General features: G+C 40.0%; 1 protein-coding gene across 3 annotated transcripts in view; it reads right to left on the minus strand.

Moving 5' to 3' along the window:
- Positions 1 to 7,577, minus strand: part of FNDC3A (fibronectin type III domain containing 3A) — a 212,131-nt gene extending 204,554 nt beyond the window's left edge. For 2 of the 3 annotated variants that reach the window (XM_035297891.3, XM_078357623.1), the window contains exon 1: positions 7,316 to 7,577. The gene's annotated coding sequence lies outside the window, so the exon portion shown is untranslated. Of the gene's footprint in view, positions 1 to 6,599 lie in introns of all 3 variants that reach the window. The other variant, XM_035297894.3, reaches the window with a different exon arrangement.
- Between the last annotated feature and the right edge of the window lie 3,526 nt (positions 7,578 to 11,103).

Raw genomic sequence — 11,103 nt, forward strand, 5'->3', positions numbered from 1 at the left:
TATTACGGAAACATTTGGCAGTTAAGTACTAAAAGACAGGAAGGACTCATACAAGTGGAAAGACACAAGTGATATTTTAATTATTTTAAAATAGGTATTTATTTACATATTATCTCTTATCCCATTCTGTAAATTTCTAAAGGGAAGGGAGTGTGACATTCATATTCTAAGTAGGACATTTTAAATGTTCAACAAATGACCAACACATGAATAAATGAACGATATACAGAACGCATGAGTGACTTAGGCATGTCTGTCAAAGTTCTAGATATAAATGTCCTATGGCAAGCATCTTACTTGTTATGATAAATAGGATCTATCTTTTAATTCTTGTACAGCCTATATTAAGAGACAGCTACTATTACTACTACACTGTAAAATGAAGGAACCCAGGCTCATACAGGTAAAGTTGCACACTCATGTTTCTATACAGCCAGTAGGAGCAGAAGTCAAGAAACAATCCTATGGCTGCCTATTATGAAACATGTTTTCTACACTATACCACAAGTTGTAAAGAGGTAGGAAATGATGACACAATAATAGGATATCAACAGAGTATGGACTCTCACGGACAAAGGAGATTATAATTAATGCAGCAGGAATTGTGCTGTGATTTTAATTTCTGAATCTGAAGAATGATTTGAATAATACATGTTTTTTAAATATCCTGGAAGCAGCCTAAAAGATGGTTAGAAGGGCAGTTGCCCCCACATTTTCCCAAAGGCTATTCCGTCACACGCATTAGGCCAGTTTTAGTAAGGTTCAAGTAATTTAAAAAAATTTGCTAACATACTATGGCATTTAAGGACTACCAATTTGAAGCATCAGGAGAAGTTGATCCTAACAGTTACTAAAGAAACAAAATGGTACTTCATAAACTATGAAGGTATTATGCTAAAATGGTCTTTCTAAGTATATATTGCAAATGAAAATATTACATGGAAAAAAATCAAGTCATAAGAACAAAGATATAATGGAGAATATCTGTCTTCAGAAAACAAAAATAAATTAGAAAATTTAAACATAAGGAAATTACAAATTATGAACTGTTTTCACTTTTTATTTAAGCAAATCTTAAGAACTGATTTTAAAGTAAATGAAATGACTAATCTTCAAGTTATGAGTCAACAAAAGTAGTTGTTGTATATGACATTTGCTTTTATGAAGCAAAGCATGTCATTACTTTCTAATAAAAGTCTAAACTGTGATTTAAAATGTACTTAAATATCTGTGTAGAACCCCTAGAGAAGTAGGAAGATTTTTTTTGCCTCCCAAATTATGTGTCTGTAGGTTTAGAAGACAATATACGTAAACCAATTAAAGTAATCCCTCACTGAGGAAGTAGATAGTGAAGAGAAATCATTTAACTTTTAAAAAGTTAAAATATATATTAAAATATGGATTCTGAAGAAAGAAAACAGATAAAACACTTTTTTCCCAAACATTTCTGATAGAGGCTAATTAACATACACAATCTAATTTACCAAACTTAGGTAACTTTTTACACCAAAGCTTACTTCAAAGTATACATTATACTTTATGTTTCTAGCAACTAGCATGTAAGAGATCTCAAGAAGTGAGGGAGGAAGCGAAATGGAAGTCAATCAGAAATATAGTTCATCTGTAAAATGATAATACTGCCACATATCTGGTAGGTTTGTATAGGATTTTAAAAATAAGCAAATATAGGCCTAAAATTCAATGAGCTCAACAAGTGGATCTTATTACAATAAATACAGAAATAGTCTTCCCCATGAAAAAAAGAAAACCATAAGGAATGCACTTTTTGCATATTTTTGCCCCACTATGGAAAGAACAGCTGAAGTTCTTTGAAACAGATCAGTTTCCCTTGCAAAAAGGGACAGAGGCACTGGATATGGACTGCACTGAAAGATTAATAAGAATGGAAAGTTTTTATTTGCATTCTTTTGCCAAGAAAGATGTTAAAACTTTTGAGTAAATTCAATGTTTACTGGAAACATACTATGTTTACAGAACTTCAGAGGATAAAGCTTGAACTCTGGTCCCCTTTTTTTAAAAAAAAAAAGGCTGCATTGCTTCTAATACAGTAGTATTAATGTAAGCACTTTTGTGATATGTACTTTAATGCTTTTATGGTTTCCAACACCTCTGTGTGTCCTCACAATATCTGTGAGGAAAACAGAGTAAGTATTATTCTCTATTTTAATGATTAGAAAACCAAGATTGCAAGAAACTAACCCAAAATCATATAGCTAATAAGTGGTTAAGTTGGAACTAAGCACTAGACTTTTGAGTCACCAACCAAGGTACTTTATCTCTTGTTGAGCAAACGGAAACAGCTGGAATGGTGTAGCTGTTTCAAGCCCTTACAAAACACACACACACACACACACACACACAGAGGGAGAGCATGAATTTCTTCTTAAAATAAAATTTAAAAAGTAAAAATTATATTAATTAGCAATTAATAAAGGCTGTTACTTAGTTCAAAAGGTTTATATTGCCTTAAAAATTATGGTAATGTATGTACTTACTAAGTATGAAAAACGCTAATCATAAATAAAAGTACAAAAGTTAAGTTTCATGATTTTGTTTGGTTGGTCTTAATGTTTTTAACAAGAAGAAAGAAACATAATTGATTCTATCCAGGTAGCTTCCCATCTTATACATCTGTACTTTTTCCAGCACCAAATACTAATCCTGATATATGGAACATACTTACTAATGCCTACTTAATGAAAAAATACTCTAATGCGGTATTTTTGCTCTCTGGATGCCAGAAAAATAGAGTAGCCCCAGCTAATTGATTTGTGCAGCCACAGTCTGAGGCATCACTATTCACCTGGTAATGGCACATGAAACAGTATACTGAAGGAAACAGAACTGCCTTAGAAATACATATCTACATATTCAGAAACTTCAGAGAGATGTTTCATGTAAATTACTTTTCAAAATAGCCCATACTTATCCTTTAAATCACCATAGCTTACCTTAAAATAATCTTAACTGAAATATTTGCAGAGATTTTTAAGTCTTTCTTCCATGCCTTAATGTGCATATGATAAAATCTTTTGATGGCTCAAGCTCATCAATGTGAATATCAATTATTAGACTGTTCCATAACACAGTGATTTTTCCTGGAATAGTGCAGAATGTCCAACTGTTTATCCCTTTATTAACTCATTCTAGGCTACTTCTAAAAACAACGTTCCCTACGGCTTGCTCCCCTATTGTCACTTACAGACCACCAGCACCCTACCCAAAGTTTTTAAACTGCCAGCTGTGTTTTAAAAAATGTAAAACCAGCACAGGCAGTTGATATTCCTAACCTTATACAAATTCTAAATCAAGCCACTGTGTAGCTATTTTCACTGTAGAAAGGCCTGACTCAAAGTCTTTTCGTCTTTCACTTCCTAATTCTGAGACCTATTCTAGGCTCTTATTAGAAGTCTGGCCCCAAAACAATTACAGCAGCACTTATTTCTGCATATTTTCTTTTAGTATAACGTGAGGAAAAATATATATACAATAGTCCTACAATGCACCATATAGACAAGATGATAGAAGACATTTCACAGTATGTGCTTATATGGACAATTACTTTGCCAATTATACCTAGGAGTCAACATATGAGGCCCCCTGGCCAAATCCAGTCCACAGATGGCTTGTTTTTGTTTGGCTCTTGAGCTAACAATGTAAAATTTTACATTTTAAAAAGATGATAAAAAACAAACAAAAAAGAACATTCAACAGAGACTGTAAATGGCCTGCAAGACCTAAGTATTTAATTATCTAGCCCTCTACAGAGAAAGCTGGGCGACCCCTGATCTAAGCCATATAACAAACTCATATAAGCTATCCATTATACATAAAGCTTAAGCTATTAATATGGCAAAGCTGAGGTATAGTTCTTTTAGTGATAGGTTCCTAATGATACACACTGTCTTGTCCAGTTCTGCCTATTTTCCTCTTCTGATGCCCTGGTCTTTAAGCTAACATCTCGGCCTAACTTTCTTTCTTTCTTCCTCCCAATTTCTAAGTTTGGATGCTCTCCGACTACTTATTCTACTACTACTTCCAACTCTGCCTGTGAATCTCTTTTGGAATGCCTTTCCCTTTGTTATCTAAATCCATTCTAGTTTCCTCTGACTTCCTCCAGATGCCTTCCAAGATTGTTCTAGGGCTCACTGGCTTCACTTCCCTTTAAATTCCAGTTGGTATCACACAACTTAACAATACCACATTACATTTTTTGCTAATGATACTATTAGTTTAGTACCCCCAACTAGTTTGTAAACTACTTGAAGGAAGGAAGACATCACACTATGTTTGTATCCCCACTTTAATAACATCGCATCATCCCGTAAACACATGCCATCTCCCAGGTGCGTTTCTCAACCTTGGAGGAAAAATAGCCCAAGGACTGGTAATGGGTGATAAGTGATTGGAAACATCCAAAGATGACACCCAGAAAGGAACCTGATGGAAGACCACAGGCTACACAGCAAACTTGAAAGTATATATTAAAGACAAGCAAAATCATGATGGTGGGAGGACAGAAAGGTGAGAATAAAAATACAAAAAGAGACCACTGAATAATTCTCGGAAATAAGACCAAAATATTAAGAAAATTATAAAAGCTCACAATACACATAAAAGTACAAAATTTGCCTTTCAATATTAATGGCCACTAATTTTCCTTTAACAAGGAGCTCTTGACATTAATACACATGGGGGCCATATTTCTTGTTTTGCAATGTGATAAACTGAAGCAGTAAAAGGCTCAATGGAATAAACATGCACCATATTCTAAACCTTTGGAATTACAATACTGTGAATTTATTTGAAGTCTGCTAGCCATTGCTTAAAAACAAAAAACGAGATTCACCAATCACTCAGTTATCTGGCCAATAAAATTGGAAATAATGTGCATATCCCTACACCATTCTCAAAGACACGATCTACATTCATTTTCATTCAAACATGCACTAAGAATGTTTAAAAAAAAACCCTTTTGATTACTTCATTAAACTGTATATTTTTTAAAAAAAGCAAATTGAAAGATGCACAAACATTGGATGTTATGAACATTAAAAAAGAATACAAATGTTTTAAACAGTAAATATTACTAAAAATGGATAAAGAATAAATTAAATGCTCTTTGCCTAAGTAAAACTATAAAAAAAGAGAATATGAATCATGCATTCCCTCTTTTTTTTATGGGGTTTTATAGGATCTCTCAGCCGTTAGCTATAACTGGCTGGTCAGAGAAGAAGAAGAAATTTTTACATTAGTAATAAAATATGCTTATTATATTGCAGAAATGTGACTAGTAAAGAGTAATCATTAAATATGTGTTAAAATAAATCAGGTCTCAATTACTCACACAGAGAGAGAAGTGAAGACACAGATGTCACCAAAAGAAGATAATCCTAGAATCAGTTTTTTTTTTAATGCTTATCATTAATTTGGGAGACACTAATCACCCTTATAACTATGCTTGACTGAGACCCGTGTGAACCAGGATTTTATTTTTCCTGAGCATTCAATAATTTGGAGGATTCAGACAAAAGGGAAAAAGGGGGAGTTAATTCAGAAGCATACAGGTGGCTAATGATAGCCAGCCTAGAATAAAAAAATTTCCAGTTAACCTACACATAGAAACTAACAGATGATCTATGAAATAAAACAAGACAATATAGTAAAATTAATTGTGGTAGTGCTGAAAAATTTAAATATAAGATTTAATATTAACATTTTTAACAAGATGTTTCTCCTGTCATCATCCCTTTTTCCCACTAACTGGTGTTATTGGACAGCAAGAACTATCGGTGGGCTACAAAGCTAAAAGCAACATTTTAGGTTATATTTTACAAAAGATATAGTAAAGATCCTTCATCACTGTTTTCTGTTAGGCCCACCATCTGTCTCAGTGAGCACCTTATCTCATTACTTAAGAAAAATTAATTCAACCAAGAAAATAACCAAAAGGCAGGGGATTCAACTCATTTGAACATTTTTGTAGGTGATACAAGATGACAGGAATTACAGAGTTAGTAAATACACAAAAACTAAGCATTTATCCAAACGCAAGATCAGAACCACAAAACTCAATTCGTTTCTGCCTAACATATGGCTCAAACTCCTGAGTGGCATATGTTTAGTACTGGAGCTGGTTACAGCATGGTGATAAAATACAGCAAGAGTTCAACTGTTATTTCGTTCCTACAATACAGAAACACACACACTTTGGTTTCAAGAACTAAAAGGACAGACCACAGTAAGAAGCAAAATACGTTGTTCAGTTTTAAAAACCCATAGAGAACACGAGGATTATATTGTAAAAAGAAAAAAAAAATCTCATCAGCCTGTGGTTCTTATTTAATAGATGGTCAGACACAAAGGTGTCCAAAGAAACTTACCGAAAATCTCACAAAAAATCTCGAATTCACAATCCCTAGCACCGCCAGCAAACTATCACACTCCCCCCTCTAAAATATCCCAAGGCTTGTAACTCTCACAGTTGAATAAAAGAACAATTAACGACCACATCCATTAAAACAGCCCCTCTTCTCCTCGCAATTTGACAAAGAAATTATCTGTTCATTTTCCTTTACCTAACACATGACGTCGTTTCCAAAGCCGTGTCAAAAGTTCGAAGATCCAGGCTGTTAAACCGGGCGAGGGCTGCAGCCCGGAGTCCACCTCCCGACTGAACAGGTGGTTAACTCGCCCGGGGAGAGGAATTGCCAGGTACTGGCAGCAGCCACGCAGGATCAAACACAGAGGGCGGGTTTTCGAGGTTTTAACCCCAAGATGAGCGGGGGAAACTCTCTTCAGAAAAGCATTCAACTTCGGCCGATGCCGGGCGGCCAAAGCCGAAGGCGCGGCGGGTGCTGGGCGATCCTAGCGGGAGGATTCCGCACCCGCCCCCGAGCCCTCTGGAGCTACGCGGCTCGCCGCCGGGAGGAGGCGGGGGACGGAGGAGTGGCGCCCGCGCACCCGCGCCGCCTCCCTCGTGCTAGATGCCGCCTCCTTTCGGGCTGGATGGCGCCCCCAGCCGCGCCCCCGTAAGCGCGTCCCGGCGAGGCTCGGCCCCCGCAGGTGCCCGACAAGTTGATGGGTCTCGTCCCCGGCCCCAGTGCCCCTGTGCCCAATAGCGCGCCCACATAAGGGAGTGGGCCGGGCCCCTCGACGGGACCGAGCCCTGGAGGGTGCCCGGGCCCTCAGTCCCAACCTAACGGTTTCCGCGGCGCCTGATGCGGGGCGAGAGAGGGTTCAGACTGTTCGGCGTCCCCAGCCTTTCGCGCGGAGGGAGTGCCCGCGCTCTCACCTCTGAGTCAAGCCGTTCTGAGGCAGAAGAAGGCGGCACCTCTGGCGCCTCTTCTTAGGGTTCCCGATCGTTTTGTCTCTCTACCTCAGCTGCAGAGTCAGCTCTCGGGGCCGCCGGCACGCCGACTGTTGGGGTTGTTTCCCGGCAGTGACTGCGCCGCCTCAGCCCCGCTCTTCGCTCCCTCTCCGCGTAGCTCCCGCTTTCTGTTTCACCCGAGGTACCACGAACGCCGCCGCCGCCATGCTTACTACGGAGTCGAGAGGAGGAGCCCGAAATCGGCGCGCCGAGTGCGGCTGCGCGGACCCCGCTGACGGCGCCCTTGGCCGGCCAGGACCCCGAACTCCCGCGTCGCTCCCGCCACGCCGGGGCTCCCTCACTGAAACACGAGTACCCGCGGAGCCGCCGGCGGGTGGCGGCCAAGTGGCCGCGTTCGGCTCCCAGAGCACCCACACCCTCTCGGGCTTCCAGCTTTCTCCCGAGGCCCGGCTGCGCCTGGCTCGTGGTAGCATCCGCCGCGGCCAGGCTCGGAGCCACACTCAGTAAGTGGAGTTCAGGGACGTTCCTAGAGCCCCTAACACAATTCTCAATTCACATTTCAAAAGGCTCCCCTGAGACTCACCCTGTCAGCCCCTTTCCGAAACCACCCGAACTTCAGGCTGGCAGGTGCTTTAAAAGACACTCCCCTCAAGGACTAGGAAGCCTCCGCAGTGGGCTTAGAGGTTTCTAATCCCAGACACTTAGAACCCGGGATCTGGATAGCAAGCAAAAATATTTAGCTCTTTACTTAGTTGAAACGTGGAAGGGTGGCTTTGTAGTCTCTTCGCCAGCCAAATCGCGTGGAAAACCACGACCTCAATTTTAACAACCGTGCGAAGACTTACAAGTGAGCTCAGCAGCGACTTCCTGGAACCTCAAGCAATGGGGGGCACTGCGATAAGGCCTAAGGGCGCTGACTTAAGGTTGCCACCGGAAGATCTGGGGAGGAGGCAGTCCCTGGACCGGGGAGTCTACCCCAGGAACTGTCCTTTCAGAAATGGTGATGGATGTAACCAAGCTGCATGTCTGGGCTTTATTTCAGTGTATTAATTATGGGATCTTTTAAAATAGCTATATTAAAAAACAAAACAAACTTTCACAGAGATCTCTTTAAAATGTGCTTATTCTCTATATTCTTAAAGAATACAGTGGTCAATGAAATCCTTTGTTGATGACTGACCCTCAAACCAATACTCTGGCCATACGTTTAAATCCCAAAGGATTGCTGAGATGTATAGAATCCGTACTTCGGTGCTTTCCCTTTTTACCTCTTTGGAATGTTCTCATCGCCTCTTCTAAAATCTGTCACTGCTCCTCGTCTCCTCATCTGCCTCTATCCACTCTGAGCCTTCCTTTTATTCTTTCTGCTTTACTGTTTATTTTTTACTCTTTTCTCCTCGGCTGGTTTTCTCCGCTGCTCCAGGTGAAGATTGATGGGATGTTTATACCCACATCGGTCTAATGAGAGGTTTCTTTTCTTCTGGCTCTAAATAGGGCAGTGACTCTCTATCAAGTGGCATCTTGAGATACTTTCATTGCTCTTCACTATCAGAAGTTCTTCTACTGTGAGAGATGTTTCCTTTTCTTTCTTTTCTTTTTTTTTCTTTTTTCTTTTTTTTTTTTGAGGCAGAGTCTCCATATGTCGCCCAGGTTGGAGTGCAGTGGCGTGATCTCTGCTCACGGCAACCTCCACCTACCGGGTTCAAGTGATTATCCTACCTCAGCCTCCCAAATAGCTGGGATGACAGGCATGCGCCACCACGTCCAACTAATTTTTGTATTTTTAGTAGAGATAGGGTTTCACCATGTTGGTCAGGCTGGTCTCAAACTCCCAATCTCAGGTGATCCGCCCACCTTGGCCTCCCAAAGTGCTGGGATTACAGGCGTGAGCCACTGCGCCCAGCCTCCTTTTCTTAACTTTTGGATTTGGCCCTCTTCCAGACAGCTGGCAAGTTGATCTGGGAATAATTGAAGTATAACTGTATATTATTTCAAAGTATGAGGATTTTATAAGAGGTGGGTGGATGAGGTGGCTTCCCCATATTGCTACCCAGCTATGTTTGATCTGAATCTAAGCTAGTGGTTTCCAAACTTATCGCTAACCTCATATTTTCCTACTCTGCTTCCTACTCAGGAGCTTTTTGAAATTACAGAATCCTGCAATTACTCCCTCAAGATTCTGATTTCTTTGTTCAGGGAGAGGCCAAGAAATGGCACTTTTAAAAACTATATTAAAAGTGATATTGGGACATGCCTACATGTAAAAGCGGAGTGAAGAAGACCAGCTGTTTCTGAAGGAGACTAACACATAATTTAAGAATGTTAGTGAAGACCTAGAGATCGTAGTCAATAATATGCAATGCAGCAAGGTGAAGTGAAGTGAAGACTGAGGAATTATGCCCTTTGGAGAGAATAAAACCCACACATAAATGACCCTAGCATATGTACCAGTATGAGTTCTCTGGGAACACAGAGAAGAGGGTCAAGAATTTATATTGGCTTAGAACAAGTTCTCTTCTCAATGCTTCATTTTTTTTTTTTAAATTAATAAAATAAGAGCCATTTTCAGTCCTCATCTTTCTTGGGCTGTCAACAATACTCAACACTTAGACCACTATTCTGTCTAAAATGTTTCTTCTTCCTTTGGCACTGCATTTTCTTGGTTTTCTTCCTTACTTTCCTGGGCACTGCTTCTCTGATTCCTTTGTAGATTCCTGCTCTTCTCCCTAATTATTAAATATAAAAGGAATTTAAAATTCAGTTTTAGGTTCTTTTCTGTTTTCATTATGATCTCTCAGCCTAAGCAACATCACCCACACCAATGGCTTTAGTTATCATCTATATGCCAGTGATCTCCACATATATGCCTCTAGCCCAGACCTTTCCTCTAAATTCCAAATCTGATCCACTAATCCAAAGTTGACTCTTCCTCCAAATTCCAAGTGCTTCACTGACATGGTCACTTAGTATCTTAAAGTTGCAAAGTTTATTCCAACTGAGTTCATGAACTCCTGTTTTCCTTATCCTTTATCCCCCAAGTTATTCAAATCAAACATCTAGTAGTCAGTCATCCCTAATGTCTCCCTCACCTCCATTCTTCCATTCTCCATACTTGTTGCAGCACTAACTCCTGGCAATTTTATTTCTAAAATCTAATTGATCCACTTCTTTCCAATCACCACAAATCTAATTTGGTCTCACTGTATACAGTGTGGGCTCCTCCAGTCAGTCTCCATTTTGCAGCAAAAATGATCTTTTCTAAAAGCAAATAAGACTATGTCGCTTCTCCAAAAAACTTCTTAAACCGTTTCTCCTTGCTCTAGGATAAGTCTAGAGTTCTTAAGGTGGCCTACAAAACCATGCAAGGTGTGGCCTTACCTGCCTTTTCCAGTCTCATTTTCACCTTGTTTCCTGGGCAGACTTCCTGGTCTTCTTTCAGTTTCTCAAAAATGCTGTGATCCCAACAGCCAAAGGCTCTATGCACGTGTCATTCTCTCCTTTAGCTATCCTATCTCTTACTCATCCTTCAGCTCTCAGCTTGAAAGGGACATCCTTGAAAAAACATTTCTGACCTCCCAGATACAATCAAGATCCCTTATTATGTCAGCTCTCTTACCACCATGTACCCTCCCTTCTTAGGACTTACTGCAGCTTGTAACTACATTTTGGTATGTGTAACTACTAGGTTAATGTCTGTGGCTCCCCACATTAGGACAAAGACCATGTCTATTTGGGCCTGCACAGTGCCTGGC

The sequence above is a fragment of the Callithrix jacchus genome, chromosome 1 (assembly GCF_049354715.1).
Source record: "Callithrix jacchus isolate 240 chromosome 1, calJac240_pri, whole genome shotgun sequence".
Classification (NCBI taxonomy): domain Eukaryota; kingdom Metazoa; phylum Chordata; class Mammalia; order Primates; family Cebidae; genus Callithrix; species Callithrix jacchus.